Source organism: Schistocerca gregaria, chromosome 4 (assembly GCF_023897955.1).
Source record: "Schistocerca gregaria isolate iqSchGreg1 chromosome 4, iqSchGreg1.2, whole genome shotgun sequence".
Classification (NCBI taxonomy): Eukaryota; Metazoa; Arthropoda; class Insecta; order Orthoptera; family Acrididae; genus Schistocerca; species Schistocerca gregaria.
The window spans coordinates 516969733-516988651 of record NC_064923.1 but is presented as its reverse complement, the minus strand read 5'-3'; the positions used below and the strand labels follow the sequence as shown (position 1 = coordinate 516988651).

Below are 18919 nucleotides of genomic sequence, written 5' to 3'. Positions count from 1 at the left end.
ACTCCATCCTACAACCATTTACAGGCAGTAAAGGAACAAGCAGAGTGCCGTTAACAGGCAACGACGCACGCAGCTGCCATACCGGGAAGAGGTGGGAAGGCGAGGCGAGGCGTGGCGAGGCGAGGTAAGGCGTATTGCCTGCCACGGCACGGTGATAAGGAGGCCGGGCGGCGGGTAAGCAAAGCTATCAGCCGCCGGGACTCCCGCGGGACGCGCCTTGCCGCGGCAGCTCGTTAAGCGCAGGCCGGGCCGGCTGGGGAGGCCCCAGCACCTGTCGAGCTGCGGGGTCGCCCTTCCGGTCTGCTCTGAAAACACGTTAACTCGATTGGCGCGCACTGGCCTGAGCGTCGCAGTGGTGACAGGGGTATTCTGTAGCGGTGCCGAGACTGATGAGCTCCACTGCTACCAGATATTGACAAGGACCTCGAGGAAATGCGTCTCAAAGTGAACTTTTACGGGTTACATATCGAAGAAATCTTGAGCAGAGGGAACTGGGTCTTTTCGACGTGTGATGCCATCGAAGAATATAAAAAATGAAGCAGACGAAGAAAAACTTTTTAAAAATATAGGTGAGGAGATAACCCTAATGAAGACCTTTACCAGAAGGTCGATGGGAGTTCTGGTAAGACATCTACGCAGGGCATAACAGCATTTTTGTGATAGGGGAACGAAATGAGGAAGGACAAATGAAAAACTGATACAGGATTACAAAGTATGAGGTGAAGAAGTCGGAATAGCGAAAGAGGATTAGGAAGGGGTGACGTTACGGTGCAATAACGTGGGAAGGGAGCGGGGATGTGCGAATGAGAACCTTCAGGATTTCAGGATTAGACTGTGTTGAGCTAAAGTTCTGTAAGACCCGCCACTCATTGGTGCAGAGAGGCTGTGTCTTTATTTCAGCTACTTCTTACATGTGTCACTATGAGATTGTTATTACTCCCATTATAATTTCTGTGGTGTCACCGCCAGACACCGCACTTGCTAGGTGGTAGCTTTTAAATCGGCCGCGGTCCGGTAGTATACGACGGACGCGCGTGTCGCCACTATCAGTGATGGCAGACCGAGCGCCGCCATACGGCGGGTGTAGTCTAGAGAGACTCACTAGCTCTCGCCCCAGTTGTGCAGCCGACTTTGCTAGCGATGATTCACTGACTACATACGCTCTCATTTGCAGAGACGATAGTTTAGCATAGTCTTCAGCTACGTCATTTGCTACGACCTAGCAAGGCGCCATATTCAGTTATTATGTCTCCTGAACAGATAATAATGTGACTCATGTACCGTCAAGAGCGACGTTCATCATTAATAGATTAAAGCTATGTATCAAACTAATTACGTCCGCTTTCTGAATAATTCCTTGTCATGTTCCAAACTTCACGTCCGTATAGTCCTTCCCTCCTCACGCTAGACGGTGTGAGCTAAAACGCGTGCATTTCGGCCTCCTCTAGTAACACGGTGTAGCCTCTTTAGCCAACACTACAATTTCATTATTATTATTGTTATTATTACTATCACTATTTGTGGCAACAGCAGTACTGTCAGTATTAACTTTATCAGTTCATAGTCAGGTTTATGTACTCACAGTCACTATTGACACTCAAATAATTTTAATACTACTTCTCATCTTAAAAATGTTATTGTGTAGGTAACTATAGCGCAGATCTACTACTGTAGATCTAAATCACTGGTCCGATGTAAGAGTCAGCTGGTGGCTCTAATCAGCTCAGGTTAAATAAATAAGTAAATAAAATAAAGAAGAACAGATGAAGACATTTTCACTTTTCGCAACTGAGCCAAACCCACGAATGCCTGAAGAGCTTATTGAACGAAAAGAAAGATGGGAAAGAGCTATTGAAATATGTACCTTTTACTTGGTAAGAAGGTAATGTTGGTGTCAATAAGCACATTAAACGAAGACAAAAATTGATCGATGTCAGCAGAGGGGGCGAATGGGGCGAAAGGGGATGGGGGCGGGGTTCAAACTCGATATTTGCTTATGCAAGTTACCCACCATGAATAATTATTTTGTTACTAGCAGGGTGGAAAAGCAGTAGTAACTGAATTATTAACTCAAAAACATAGTATACAGTTTGGTGCGAATGTAAGATAGGCTTTGCGAAGCGCTGCTTGAGAAAGATGATTGGTCGTTTCTAAATGGAGGGAGACATCCGAAACACAATGTCGATAGGAATAAAAGCGTTGGACAACGTAAAATTGCACAATGTGTTCGAAATTATGAGAAAATCCCTCAATTTTCTTGTGTATAAGAACCAAGAGGGGACCACCGAAATGGAATATCAAGAAAGAAGTTTTCGGATTGAAACGGGTGTAGAAAAGGGGTACAGCCTTTCAGCCCTACTGCTAAAACAAAACATCGAAGAGGCAATGACGGGAATAAAATGAACTTTCAAGAGTGGGATTAAAATTCAGGGTGAATAGATGTCAATGATAATATTCGCTGATGATATTGCCATCCTCCGTGAAAGTGAAGATGATTATCAGGTTATGTTGACTGGAATAAATAATCTAGTGAGTACAGAGTATGTATTCAAAATAAACTGAAGAAAGACGAAAGCAATGAGGGGTAACAGAAATAACATTAGTAATTAACATCAAAACTGGAGATCACGAAGTACACGCAGTTAACGAACATCGCTAACTTAGAAGCAAAGTAACACATCGGGGATGAAGTAAAAAAAATGTAAAAAGCAGATTACCACAGGTAAAAAAGGCAAAAGAAAATTGCTAGTATCAGACAACGGCCTGAATTTGAGAAAGAAATTTCTGCGAATGTACGCTTGGAGCACATCATTGTGTGGTAGTGAATCATGGGCTGTGGGGAAACTGGAATTAAAAAGAGCTGTGATGTTGGTATAGAAGGATGTAAAAAATTAAGGGGATTGAAAAATTAAGGATTGAGAAGGTTCTCCGCAAAATTGGCGGAAAAAGGGGAAAACGCCGTCAAGAAGGGGCGGGGGAGGGGGGAATAGGAGGACAAGTGTTAAGACATCAAATGATTCCAGAATGAGATTTTCACTCTGCAGTGGAGTGTGCGCTGATATGAAACTTCCTGGCAGATTAAAACTGTGTGCCCGACCGAGACTCGAACTCGGGACCTTTGCCTTGCACGGGCAAGTGCTCTACCAACTCAGCTACCGAAGCATGACTCACGCCCGGTACTCTCAGCTTTACTTCTGCCAGTACCTCGTCTCCTACCTTCCAAACTTCACAGAAGCTCTCCTGCGAACCTTGCAGAACTAGCACTCCTGAAAGAAAGGATATTGCGGAGACATGGCTTAGCCACAGCCTGGGGGATGTTTCCAGAATGAGATTTTCACTCTGCAGCGGAGTGTGCGCTGATATGAAACTTCCTGGCAGATTAAAACTGTGTGCCCGACCGAGACTCGAACTCGGGACCTTTGCCTTTCGCGGGCAAGTGCTCTACCAACTGCGCTACCGAAGCACGACTCACGCCCGGTACTCACAGCTTTACTTCTGCCAGTACCTCGTCTCCTACCTTCCAAACTTTACAGAAGCTCTCCTGCGAACCTAGATTCAAATTCTGTTGCTTGAAAATGGCTAACGATCGAGTGAATCTGACAAATCTAGGTTCGCAGGAGAGCTTCTGTAAAGTTTGGAATGTAGGAGACGAGGTATTGGCAGAAGTAAAGCTGTGAGTACAGGCCGTGAGTCGTGCTTCGGTAGCTCAGTTGGTAGAGCACTTGCCCGCGAAAGGCAAAGGTCCCGAGTTCGAGTCTCGGTCGGACACACAGTTTTAATCTGCCAGGAAGTTTCACATCAAATGATTATTACGTTGGTATTAAATGGAGCTAAGAGAGTGAAGGCTATATGGGAAGACAGACTGAGTACGTCGGGTGCAAGTGCTACTCTGAGACGAGATGTTGGCACATGCATCGAATCAGCCTGATGATTTACAAAAAGGGCACAATAATTTCCAAATTTATTACTCAAGGAGAGAGTAATATGGCGTTGACATCAGCTCACTTAAATTTTGGTAAAGTGGTAGTGGGCCAGAACCATTAACTTGGAAGGAATTTTCCAGGGAGTTCCAAGTAAGATAGAATGTAAATGGTGATCCTTAGTGTGGATGAAAAGAAATCTCTTACTGATAATACACTAGGGTGAGGTGTAGCGATATCCATCAAGAATAAGTCCCAAATCTAGGAAGTTGTTCAACACCAGCAGGATAGCAAATTATGAAACACGTGGAAGAGAGCAGTTGTGGAAGCGGTGCGGCATGGCAGAGAAGACAAAATCAGGTGCATCATTCTCCTGCAGACGAATGGAAGAAATACTGATGCATCTGTTCATTCCCCCATGAGGTATATCAGGGTAGACAGGGTGATGGGAAGTTACCAGAGATAGTTACGTCATCTGCTGCCTTCTTCCAGTAAAGAGTAATCCGCCCATACTCCATAGCAGGAGAGTGTGTGACATAAAATTGTGATGGGTGTTCTACCTGGTGATATTCACTGTTTTTTTAATTCTCTTCAATAGTAGTACTTGGAAACAGCATCAAACAGTTAGGAAGACTGATCATTAAAAAAAAAGTTAGGCTAAGAGTTAAGGGGGTCTGGGGAATGAGGGGAAAGCCATAAAAATGCAGCGCTCTTTCGAAGGAGGCTGTTCGAATTAATTGGCTACAAATTACGATGTTATTATCTTTGCAATAATTTTGAATACGAAAATATAGATTCAAATTCTGTTCCTTGAAAATGGCTAACGATCGAGTGAATCTGACAAATCTGTGATCGCTTTCAGTTCACAGATCTTAGATTCATTAAGGCTTTGTGGTCTACTTTGGAGAGAATTCATCGTTACTTGAACAATGTTACAGGAAGAATGATATAAGATTTCCTACAATACAGGGCTCGTCTTATTCCATTCCGAGACTACTGGGATCTGTTTTGGATGCCAACAATTTTTCTTCACCGTGTTAAGCATGGTAATATGTTGTGATCTTGGTGTTTCCATCAGTCATTCTACAGTGATAATAAATAATGTGATGCAACTTCAAAACTCCGGTCGACGCTAAAACGATATGAGATATTCCACAGGATTTTTTTTTATTTTTACGAGCAACAAAATTCATTTGTGTTTACTGCCCACGTATCATTTTCTTGGTTAATGTACATCTAGTTCGCATTATTAACACTATTTTCTTCATTTACAGGTGTCTACTCCAGGCGCATAATTACCGGTAAGTAACAACATTAGTAGTTATAGCAATATGTCGCAGTTTATGAATCAAAGGAGTCCTTCTCAGATGCGCAAAATAACTATTTTTGTCTATCTGCAGAGCTAGAAAAGTAATTATTGCACCCATGAACGGATATTAACAGTATTTCAAAATTTCGCCCCACACTGTGTTTTCTAAGTATTTATAAAAGAGAATAACATCAGGACAAAGGTTCAAACTCAGATGATTAATATTAAGAAATCCGCAAAGAACGGCACACTTTTTACTGAGATGCGCTCTAGTCATTAATAACGAAGTCATTACTGAAACTCTACTCATCTTTGGCACTCAAATTAGCTTTTAAATTTTCGAAGAAATAAGCCAAGACTTCCATTCCGTTTGTTAACGTGCATAACGTAGAATATAAAGTTCTACTTCAGATATTATTTAGACGTTCGAAGAACGATAACCTAACTGTAACCTAAATTTACATGCACGACACTAACACTAAACATAACTGGCAGTCCGGATTTCATGGGATCCCTGGTACCGTTGTTGCTACTCCTGCGAAAGTAAACCGAAAGCTCTCGAGATACTGATCAGCAGAAGATGACAAGAGGTTTGATGTGGTAGTACAGTGGTACAGTCATGATCTTATACATTAGATTTTTAAATGAGCACACCGCTATTTCACTGTGTTTTGTTTATTTATTTACGACTCAGGTTTCGGCCTTTCATGCCATTTTCAAGTGACTGCGATTACGTCATTAACATATATTGCAGGAGATGAAGCTCAAAATTGGCCGTAAATTAAGAAAAATTTTCGCTCACCACAGAACTACAGATGGGGAGCGAATATTTTTCTTAACTTATGGTCAGCTTTGAGCTTCGTGTCCTGCAATAAATGTTAATAAAATTAACTCAATTATCTGAAAATGGCGGAAAAGGCCGGAACCTGGGTCATAATTAAATAAACAATACAGTCAAATGGCGGCGCGTTCGTTTAAAAATTATTGTATGACTGTTTCTCAGCAACATCAAAAACAGTTAAAAGCTCGAAGCTGCATGTTGACTCGAATCAGCGTCTGTTTGAACAGTCAACTGAAATTTGCATTCCACCTACACCTCTCTGATATCAGAATTCCGTTCACCATGTGTCCATTAACCAGAGATAGAATGGAAACTCGGTGGATACAACATCAGTGTTTGACAAACTCGTCGACAGACAATACTACCACAACGAAGTGACTAGAAACTCACTGGTCGACTGACGTGACAAACGCTGATACGAAACTTCTCTGTAGTAAATCTTTATACAATTTCATTGACTTGGGAACACAACCATCGAATTATACAAAATTTTTGTTACGTAGATCCATCAGAATCACATTTAGTGAAAACATTCCTGTTGTTCCGGTGGGTCTTTTTCTATTGTGTTCTTGTTCATAACATGTCTTGTGAAAGGTAGTAGCGTGTAGGAAAATGAATTCAGAATTTTTTTTTAGACAGAGGTACAAGTTTAACCGTCTACTCTCAAAATAGTGCGCTCGTGAAGCTTTTCCTTTTTGATCCTATAGCACATTAGAACGCTTCAACCACACATCAACTAACAGGTCAGCTGGAGATGTCTACCTGGACGTTAAAAGTAATTAGTTGTATATTTCTGTCAATTTCAGGCATGCGTACAAGCTACTGTAAGACTCTTCTTTAAAGTTGTGCAGTTCAGGGATGGTTTACCTCATCGTGATTTGTTGAACTCCACTTCTTACTTAATTTTTTTTGTATGTGTTGACGATATACCGTTAATCTTTGGCAAGCTAATGTAAAAGGTGACACGAAACCAGCTCAGAGCAAAATCCTGTTGGCAGATTCATTTACATATATTTAGATGTATAAGTCGACAACTAGTATTTTCTTTGTGTCCGCATAAAATCACGAGTGGCAGACAAATTCGTTTAAAAACTCAGTTGTACAGACTTCAAACAAAATGTAAAAGTTTTCCCTTGTGTATTGTAGGAAAACTTGTACGTGTGTCGTGAGATGCTGTGTTTTTGTTGGTTCCTTGCCACAAAATTGTGCACTATAACATCAGCTGTAATCGGCATTAGCACTTTAGACAAATTAGTAGTTGTATCCACGTTTAAACAGTCTTTCGCTCCAAAATTCAGTGTACGTCATCGCGAATAAACGTACTTTGAGAATTTTTGGAAGTTCAAGTGCTGTGTAGTACATATTTCCTGTCAAGAGAAATGGGGCTTGTGATTTAGTTACTGTAAAATATATAGCTAAAATATTAGGTTGCATACAACACAATGGGGAGATGGCAACAAGGGATGCGAATGGATACCACTTGAACTCATTGTATCTCTGGGTCTGATTAAACTCACTGAATAGGTTATTTCAGCAGCCACTGAGGGAACAGTGAGCGTCTAGATACAGACTGTGGGATACCGAAACTAGTGATGCGTGCCGTCTGGTCTCTCAGATCATACGTGGATCATTCTAGGGACTGTTAGAGAAATTTGAGAAGGTCAGCTTTGCTCACGATGTTTGAACGAAGGTTATAATTGCAGCATCGTCCCCAGAACTGCATGCGGCATCCTGTTCCTGAGCAGAGTGGAAGTACAGGACTACGAGAGGTTTAGACAAATTGATCTTCGATACTAGACCTGTACCATAGGTCGGACAACTGCATGGCCCCCTAAATGGGTAAAGGGTTCACTACACATTATCGGCACTGGTCTAAGTATCTTAGAGCCAATATTTTTCGAGAAAATTTATGCGTTTATCGAAAATCGAGCCCCTAACGGTAAATGAAAGTACTACATTAGTCACAGCAGATATATTAGTCACAACGAGCAAGAAACCTAAATGACAGAGATATAAATTGATTCTACATGCGAGATTACCTTGACAAAGCTCAGTATCAAGGGTAGGCATAAGCATACAAACAAACCCTTTTACTGACCACCAGACTCTCCTCCAGGTGTTATCGAGAACTTTATGGAAAACGTAAATTAACTAGTGCGTGCAGCACCGAATAATACTGTTATCACTGGAGCACAGAGTCGTATAGGAAGAAAATAGCTTTGTAAAAAGTTGTCCTGCGAAAAATTGCTAAATGCGTTCTCTGTCAACTACCTCGAACAGATTGTTCGGAACCCCACTCATGATGGAAATATGCTGGATGTGACAGCAACGACGACCTTTCCATAGAAGCGGATATCAGTGACCATGTGAAAGGTGTAGCAAACAATGCTTACCAGTATACCAAGGGCAAGTAAAATAAGTACAAGGAATTACCTGTTCAGAATATTAGACAAACAGAGAACAGCGTTGTGCCTCAATGAGGAACTCCAAACATTTAGCTCTGGAGAGGAGAGTGCGGAAGAACTGTCTCACGCAAGAAGAGTGGTTGGCCATGCACATGACTGATATGAAACAAGTACAACTATTCATGATGTGAGCTACCCTCAAGGGTATATCTTCCGTGTAAATAAACTTCTAAATAAACAGAAACTTCTTTATAGACTGTCGGTGTTGAACGGGAAAACAGGGTTATAGTTAGAGAGTTGCTGAATGAAAAACGTTTGGCTGTCAACAGGGCAGGGCAATGCACAAAACCTCCGACGACTAACGTTGCATAATGTCATCGAAGGATATCTCACAAAAACCAAAGCAATTCCGTTTGGTGTCAACAAAATTTGTCTTTGAGACTCATGGACAAGACGGGAATCTGATATTCGGGGCAGCAAAGCAAATGCAACCACGCAGATTTCGAAAACATCGACCGTGTGAAACCCAACTTGCACAATGACGACCCGAAAGCCTTGGTCCAAGGCAGTCAAGTAGATGCAGTAATTCCCGATTTCCGAAAAGCATATGCCTCACTGCCATAACAACGCTTACTATTAAAAGTACGATCGAGTGAGGTACCAAGAGAAATTTGTGACTGAAATGAGGATTTCTCTTTAGGGACGCCGTAGAACGTCATCTAATATGGAGAGTTGTCGAAAGATGTAGCAGCAACGTCGTATGTGGCCCAGGGAAATGTTTTGGTTGCTTTGATATCCATATTGTATATTAATGACTGTGCTAGTAGTGAATTTTCATAGATGATGCAGTTATTTGTAATGAAATACTGTCTGAAAAAAGATGCACTAATCATCGATCACATCTTGATATGATGACTAACAAGGGGATGTTAAATCCGAGAAGTGGAACACTGCATTCAAATTTTTTGTACAGCAAGAGTACACCGAAAACAAAAACATAATATCAACGTTTTAGCAGCAAAGACACACTTCCAATTTAAAAAAAGAAATTGAAGTTTTTGAACTTGTAGCTCACTGGACGGCTGGAGACATGTACACCCCTGTAGTAGTGTGGAAACAGTGCATATGCAACACGGCATGCACATGTAACTGGTTCACGAGACATCGGTAGATGGATAACATCGCACAACGCTATAGTAATTTGTAAAGTGAATTTCAGTTTCCGTTGATAGTTTCTCTCACAGATTTCTTTCACAGTTACCAGTCGCTCGAATTTGCAACTCATTTCATACCCATAATAATTAGCAGTTGCCTTTGCATTATCACTGTGTGTTAGCAATGGACATAAAACTGGATTACTTTTCTGTGTGTTTATGTTTCCAACCTTTCAAACTTGAAATGTGAAGAACTTGGTATGTGTATGCAACGGAAACCGCTTACTCCTTCTCGAGACGTAAATATCCAATGCTGTCGACATATCATTAGAAACTGTCTGAACATCAGAACAAACAGGGAAGCAGGAAATAACGAGGATCGTTCCGTGGACTGTGGTTCGAACGATGATTGTTTTAGTAATTAAATTTCTGAACAATAACGTTGTACCTTTCAAGCCTACGCTTAAGCAGCGTGTAAAGCCCGTTTTGTTTCGTAAAATCTAAACATGTTTAAATGGATGAAAGATTTACACGAAGTGCGAAATGTGCGCAAAAATGAAATCCGCGGACGTGTGAAAGAAAAGCTACTGGATAAATTTAGGACTGCTCGTGAGAGTCAATGTACCGTTAGTGAGGGAGATCCCTGACTGGGCGCTCTAAATTGCAAGTGAGATGAGCATTACTGATATGTGGTCTTTTTCGACAAGGTTAAAGAAATTCAAGAAATTATACGGGAAAGAAAGTCGCAAAATTACGAAGTTTATCTCAAGTAAACGTGTAAAGGAGATGTCATTAGCAGGTAATTCTGTAGAAAAATGCGTCTGTGGCGTGATAACGAAGCTTTTTGTCATCCCCGAAAAGCTGAGTATGGTATAGCCGGCCACTAAGACATGGTGCAAATCACACTTTATCACTTCAAGCCGAAAACAGAGTGAGTCGCTAGAGCAGTCCACATGTGTGCTACGACTCATTGGTATACAGCAGTGTCAGTAATGAGTATCGGTTGGTTACTGTTTACACAGCTTTATCTCTTTCTTCAGGAATATCAGGGCAAATTAGAACAAAAAAATATTAAAAGAGACAGTTTACTTGCACAAGTCTTGTAATCGCCGTAGCAAAATCTGGAAAAACGGAAGAGAATAATTTTAACATTAAATCCTAGACGTCTCCTTACCAATTGCTCAAAAAAAAACATTGCCTTTGTTTGACTCTTGGTCTGGGGATAACTACTCCTATGTCGTTAGGAAGACAAAGAAATATAATTCGGATTACACCTGGAGCTAATAGCTTAATTCAGCCTCTTCATTAAAAAATAAGAAAAATGAAAAATGAACGTTGTACCGAATTTTTCAGTATTATTTCCGACAGTTCTTCGTCATTTCAGGTATATCAGCGAAAACAAAACTGTTAAACTTCAGTCATTTCTTCGTAGTCAGTTTAAATCACAAAACTGATTTTGATCGAGTACACCTGGTACGTAGTACTATGTGCAGAACAAGTGCCACGAACATTCCATACTCAATTTCATTTCTATCTGAATAAAACATGAACAATTACTGTGAAGTGCCTAAATGCTCCTTTTCTTCATCAGGAGTGCCTGATATAGGAAAAAAGTTTGCTTGCGTCGTACAGTAGTCACTTTGCATTTTGTTGACGACTGCAAGGCGTAAACGAGGAACTGTTCCATTGTTAGCAAAACATACAATATTCACAAATATGGTTACAGAAATGTTTATAAAATATTTAGTATCAATAAATTACAGTCCTAGTTGACGGAAGTCGTCTGTAACGTAACATCATGCGCTGCTTTGATTTTCTTTCCTCTGCTAATCACATGCGTAAGAAACACATTTGCAACAGTTTAGCTGTCCACATTAAGTACCAATTATTTAAAAAATTAATGATTTGAGACATTTTTAGTATGGCTTAGGTGCGTAAAATTCACATGTTTACACTTTGGACTTAGCACTTTTTACTTAGCGCTGTGTCCTCTTGCCAAGTGCGCGTCTGCTTATTCACCAATTATAACTCGGGGTAGGAACGGTTACAAAGTAACTTTACCAGTTTTTAAACAAAATTTGCAGTCCACCTTAGCAGCTAAAATTCAGAGAGTACATTTCTTTCGGTATATTCTTCCTGCGTGATAAATATCAGGGCAGGTTTCGGCCATGGCGCATTAGACCACTCCCTTGTAAGTGGTGCGAAACCGGGCAACTTGCTTTAAATACTCTACTGTAAATCTGTGCACTTTACAATATGGAAGTACGTAATTTGAAACGATTACAGTATCAACGAGTCAGCAATGCAATAGATCAACTCTACCTGGGTGTTACTCTTTGTTGAGACGTGGCACGGTCACATACACCCAGTCGTAGGTGAAGCAAGTGGTAGACTGTGATTCATTGTTAGAATTCTATGAAAAATCTATCAGTCTGCAAACGAAATTGTTTGCGAATTACTCGTGCGACTCATCGCAGACTACTATTCAAGTGTATGGGGCCCGTACAAAATAGGGCTAAAACGGACACTGAACAAATGCTATATACAGAGAAGGCCAGAACGAATGGTCACAGGTTAGTCTCAACCGTGGAAGAACATCACATAAGTGGTGAAGACCCAAACTATCCTGAAAAGTCGTACATACAAAGTTTCAAGAAGCAGTTTCAAATAATGAAACTAGGAATAGGCTACAACCCTATTAGTGTCGCTTCCGAGGGATAAAGCGAACAAAGCTGGATTAATTGCAGCGTGCACACAAGCATTTAAAAAGTAATTTTCGCATTGTTCCATACATCAGTGGAAGAAAGAAGCCCTAACGACTGTTACTGTTGTCATTATTCTCTACCACGCTCTCCACAGAGGATGATGGTTGTAGAGCAGACATCGAGTGTGATGGCAATGACTGCAAGTACATGAAGGAAATACATCCGGATGTATGTTAGAATAGCAATTAAAACGAAATGTACCCGGCGTACTAAAGTTCTCCAGAAACTTCTATTTGTTCTGAGCCGAGACAACTCACAAAATTTGATCCGTCATATTGGTTTTGTCGTTTACATCAGAAATCAGATATCTGTATGTGACTGAGCGACCATTCCACCTCATTAAACTGTAATACGTTATAAATGTTACAATATAAGGGCCTCATTGGTAGTGTGCTCTCCCACCTAAGGATATTCCATGTCCATAACAGGTTCACAGTTGCCTCCATCTGACTTGGTAGAGGTATGTTTCACCCGTCATAGACAAGTTCAACTCCCTACCACTAATCTTCTACTTTGAATAATAGTCGTCGTCTTCGTCGCCGTCTCCCCCCCCCCCCCCCAAAATCCCCTCCTCATCGTGTAAAGGCTGAAAGGTAAGGCGCAATATGATACACAAAAGGTTTTAGAAACATAGTTGGTTACGGTATCAGATTCTGCATTTACTTCAAATGTCACAGAAGCCAGCGGAATTATTACTTTTATATTTTAGGAGACTGTGTTAATGTCATAAGAGCTCATTCTAACTGCGAGTGACCCAGACACTACGGGCGTCCTGTCCTCAGTATGTCCTAAGATACACTTCGCTGTTGTGTCAGTTTTATCCAAATGCCAAAGGTATGAGGAGATTGATTCCTTCTGTATCACTGTTAGTCTGGTTTCAGTTCCTTCATTAAGCACGGAATCGCCACCCCCCCCCCCCCCCCTTTTATAGGAATAGGAAAGTACGCTTGTGTGTTTTAGCAACACGTTTAACTATGCTACTTTATATTATCGAACTGACCCAGATGTCAGCATGATATTCGTTACAACACGATAGGCTACTGACTTATGTCTTTCGTTCTCTTAATTTCCATAAAGTCTGAAGCGAAATGATTTCCACATGTCTTAGGAATTTGCTTGGCTTTGGATCTGCTTTAAACTCAAAACGAAAGACCCCTGTCACTCCATCGCTGGCTTCCCAGCAAAGCTAAGCTCCCCTCCCTCATAACTGAAGAAAGTGAATCTACGGAATATCCTCCCTCTCTACAGATTCCTCTGAACGCTGACCTAGCATATCTTGGTCTTCTGTCGTCGAACGCGTGAAGTTTGCGACGAAATACCTATCTCCATTAATGAGGAACACATACAATGGTACGCTTCTCAGAATAAAAATCCTTGGAAATAAGCCAGCCTGCATGATTTCTGACGTGACGCTTCCTCGTTCCTCTCTGCTGCGTCCAAGATTTCAGAGTTTCCAAAGTATTTTCTGGTTACCCTTCTGGCCTCGCTACTCGCAGGCCGGCAGCCGCTGTATTGTGCTTCAGCGCTCAGGTGCCCCGACCGTCCGTCTTGTGCTACTTCCTGTGTGAAGCAGGACCAACACACCTGTGCGGGCTGTTCCATCCAGGGCTTGAGTTACGCCTGCCGTTTCATTTCCACTGGCGTTCCAACCACTACTAGTATAGGCAATCATTCATTATTCTGTTTTGATAACAAATACACTCCATCACCTTTCATGCAATAAGCGTCCGCAACTATTTAGAAAGTGTACGTGACAATCTCAGTCTTCTTTCAATATTCATATATTCGATGTACAATCTATCAAGCGATACCTAATTATGATTGTAAATCCCTTCGAAGTATGTAGATGAATGCTTTTGGGGCGTGAAATTATAGCCACCTTACAAACCAACTTGGCTGCTTCATTCTGGGAATGTCCCAGAAAACAGCGGAATGATGCATCTCTTACGCTCTAAGAATACACATGGGTGTTGTATTAACTTCTGTATATGTCTGAATGCCTCACAAGCCAATGCCTCCTGCATGGTGTTTTAACACTCAGTCCTACTGTATACTTTCGGAACATGTTTCACTGACGAATGTGCTTCTTCAAATGCTACCTACAATTCTTGGGAGCACTGTGCTGCAAAACAGTCTTTTTACCTCCCACACTGCCCGGAAAAGAGTGAGTTGTCTCTTGTATTTACTGTGTAAGGAACAGACTTAACTGCTCTACCATTTTCTTTACTTTACCGAATACCTTGTCAACCGAGAGGGAGAAACAGCCTTTCCTTGTCCTGGAAATCGAAAACAGTGTCCCGACTATTCTTGTTTTATTTGTATCTGGTGAGCAGATCTTCTGAACTCTTTCAGACTCAGTTGAAAAGTTACGTGAATACTTCTTCTACCTGAACTCTGTAATAAACATATTAAATTCATGAATCAGTACTGAAAGAAACTGAATATTGGAACATGTACTGTAAATTTCTGTGTGCGTATAAAAATTTCTACATTTTCAAAGGCATTGACTAGGCAAGAAAATAGTTACGCTCAATATATTTTGTAAACTACAACATCCCACAATGTTTCCGTAAGATGACAACAGTAGTTACGTGGCTTACTATTTGGTTATTTGTCGTCCTCTGATTGTTTTTCACCCACAGAAATACAATTAGATTTCGACGCAGTCCGATTTTCATCCAGCGAATTGTATCCAAAAATTTTCCTGTGGTCTAGTTTCTATCCAAGATGAGTATTTCTGCATGATCAGAAAAATATTTATCTACAGAGATGGCAACGTTTCCTTTGTACAAAATTTCTTCCTTCCTTTAAATATATGAATATGTGTTCGAGCAGTAGATGTTTTAATTCCTTTGGTTCTCCTACTTTCCACAGTTACGTTCTCCTGACTTTGCAATCCAAGAGTCTTCTCATTTATTTTGTAGTCTATGTGGAACAAAAGACGTAATACTCGTAAGTAATATTTTATTTTCAGTAACTTTACAAATTAAAGTAATTACTTTCTCTCCTTAGAAAACGCTGGCCTAAACCTATGCGCGACGTGAGACAGACAGTAACACCCCGTGTTCAAGACCACCAATCTCCAAGATTGCTTGGGTTACAGTTTCGTGTTTGGTTTTTAGTAACGGATATTTGATTTCAAGAAACAAAACAATGTTTCATTTATAGTAACAGTTAGTATGTTAAATCAACTGGATTATTTTTCATAGAATCAGAAATGTGTATTTGTGTTATATTTTGATCAGCACTGCACTTGCGTGATAACTGTTTCCATATACTTGTCTAAAATTGATACTTCGTGACATATGTACCGTACCCTTTTCTGAGACAAGCTTCTCCACTTGGTACAGTTTTAATTTCCGATATCATATTTCGTAATATGCATTTATTAATGTTTCATCTCTGATACTATACTGATCTGCAAAACTTAAGCACGACGTAGATAAATAAGATACAATATTATGCAATCGGCGGGAAAGAATGAAGGTGCGGGAGCATACTGACAGTGGTGTCCAAGTGTTAGGGTTGCTGATGAGGTCCAAGGGAGTCTATTTAATCTATTTACCTAGAAACCGAATAGAGTTTCAGTGTTGTTGGAGTCTCAATATAGATTGACTCAGTTACTTTTCATTTCTTAATGGGCGGGCAAAGCTAGAAGCCAAGTTCGACCTTAAGGACGCAACACGGTAAATGGATTTCTTTAATTTCTACTTTTATTGGAGCAAGGACATTAAAATTTTGATTCTATAAGCTAACTGAATATTATCATCATGGTGGAAATAGGTGATTCAAAATTGAATGTCTTCTGGAAAGCACTGTTCTCTATTTAATTCCGTCGTCGTAGGAGCAATAAGTCAGTCATTGAATCTATGAGTCCTAATTCGTTTTCGGAGATACTTAATGCCAAATAAACGCCCCTCATCTGCGTATAGCTTCCTGTCAGAGTATTCTAAAATTACTCTCTGGAGACCAATGCCAGGCGAAATACGTATTTGAATTCTCTCAGGACTCCTGTTCTTTAGGAGTCCAGTGGGCTTTGCCTATAATTTTCAGAGCTGCTGTCGCCAGCCTCTTCGGAAGCAATGAAAATCCCCTGCCGGACGAGGTTCACAAGCGTACCGCCGTATACTGCCCACGTAAGGCCTCTAAGCGGATTATCTGTTTACTGTCCCATCACGCAGTATGGACAGCAGTCGCACTGGGGAGGAACATCAGAAACTGGGATATACGATACATTAAGCATTAAGCAGCTCTTTGGCAGCCCTTGCGGTATTTACACGAACAGAAAATACTTCTTACTTTCTATCCACAGTCAGCATTAAACAAGTCTGTGTTGATAGTGAATTTTTTAAAACGAGAAAAGCTTTCCAATACCCCACGTCTCAAAAACAAGGGAGAATGGAAACGAATCACCGTGTTTCTAAGTAGCGGGAAGCGAATAAGGATGCAATTCGGACGAATTTTAAATAAAAGTTTCATAAGCTCAAGAACATGAAGCTTCCATTAAAAAATGGGCCGCGCTTTCACAGAATACTTCTTAGCTTTCCATTCGTACTTCGCTGTTTCTGATTTTACGTGTTTCACATCACTTCTTAATGTTGTCAATAAACATTCAGTGGATGTGATGGATTACACAAGTTTAACTCTGATATTGTACCCTGCACCAAAGCATTATTTCTACATTAGAATTGAGTGTTTTACTTCATTTCTCCCATATCTTCACTCTAATAGGAATTCGACAGGTATCTTGCACACATCTCGTTTCCCCCCCCCCCCCCCCCTCTGTGTCCACGTCTTCCTCACCCTTTGTGTGTCCCGCCTCTCACTATATCACTCCTTGCCTCCGCTCTGTTGATCCTTGGCCACCAGCGCGAGGATTCCTCGAAAGTTATGCTGATACGATCCACAAAAAGTGCCTCTTGTATAGAGCAGTTTATATGCCAGGGGTAGAAAACTCTTTACATCCAGTATCTCCGCTCCTATGAGCATTAGGAGGCTCGAACCACATACTCCTAATTCTCATGCAGCAAGCGGTATGTGTACCAAATCTTGGTTTAGGAGCAGATGATCGAAATAATATTGCTTTATATATGTACAGACTCATCGACTACAGAAATTTTCCACTGGCTGTCCCAAGTGGATTTTTGATCGCTTTGCAAGCACGCTGATAATACTAGTGACCTTATCTAAGCAATGGAATATGTACATAGAGGATTTTTTAATATCCCTTCCTCTGGAACTTCAGATGATAATTTGTTACATGTAGTTCTCTTTCTATTCTAAGGCTGCGGAATCCATCAGTCGCCGTCCGATGTGACCGACCGGTTCTAGGCTCTTCAGTCTGGAACCACACGATCGCTACAGTCGATGGTTCGAATCCTGCCTCGGGCTTGGATGTGTGTGATGTCCTGAGGTTAGTTAGGTTTAAGTAGTTCTAAGTTCTAGGGGACTGGTGACCTCAGAAGTTAAGTCTCATAGTGCTCAGAGCCATTTCAAATCCTACAGTCAATTATTATTCAAGTCAACGACCTTCTTGTGAGGCTGCTCCATGTGATGATATTCCAATTAACAGTCGCCAGTGAAAGGTGATGCACATGGTTGCACAAGAAAATCAAATAGTTATCTTCGATGGATTTCTTAATGGAAAGGAATGTCGGGGGAAAAGTGGAACAGAGAAGCATCAGTTTCTTGCTACTGACTAAATGAGCATGCATGAGTATCCTATAATCTCACTCACACAGGAAGATTGGTAAGGGACTGATATTGAAATAAAGTAAAATTAAATGTGGTGATCTGCAGAAAATGGATGAAATCTATATTACTAAACCCTTTTCGAAGAACGCTGCATCAGTTGCAGGTAGCGTACGTAAAGGCGTCCACGTGCAACAAAAATTTGGTTTTCAGTGTTTAACTTAATAATTCATCGAATTTTGAAATTTAAACGCCCTCGTACTCTACTCATTAACTGGCATTATAGTACGTTAAAAGTGTAACACAATAATACAGCTGATGTAGTTGGGAACTGTATGAAACTTCCTGGCAGATTCGAAATGTTGCCACGCTGCGACTCGAGGTTGAGACCTCTGTTATTTCAGGCGAGGTCTCTGCCAGCTGACGTACCCAAACACGTCCCACTAACCATTCTCATAATTTAATTCTGGGAGCACTTGATCTCTAGAAACTGTATGTTCTTCTTGCAGCGCAACCGATGGTGCGCAGATGCTTGAAACATATTCGTCACGTATATGACAACAGAAAGAATGACCAGTGGTCTACGGGTGGCGTCGTCGAGCAGTCATCAAAAGTTATCGGGTTTTTATCTACTCTCTGCTTCAAGTTTGATTAAAAATCATCAGCGGTAGAGGCAGAAGGTTTCCACCATATGAAATCACCCTCGTTCTGTCAACGACCTTGTCAAAGAGGATGGAATAATGAACAGGTGTCACTGTGGTGGGAAACTACTACCAAACGCGAGAAGAGTACAAATGGATTACATAATGGTCAGACAGAGATTCCGAAATCAGA

At 40.9% G+C, this 18919-nt stretch overlaps 1 non-coding gene across 1 annotated transcript; it reads left to right on the top strand.

Moving 5' to 3' along the window:
• The first annotated feature begins 3695 nt into the window (after positions 1-3695).
• Trnas-cga (transfer RNA serine (anticodon CGA)) lies at positions 3696-3770 on the top strand. The gene has a single exon. It is a non-coding gene; the product is annotated as a tRNA-Ser (tRNA).
• The last annotated feature ends 15149 nt before the right edge of the window (positions 3771-18919 follow it).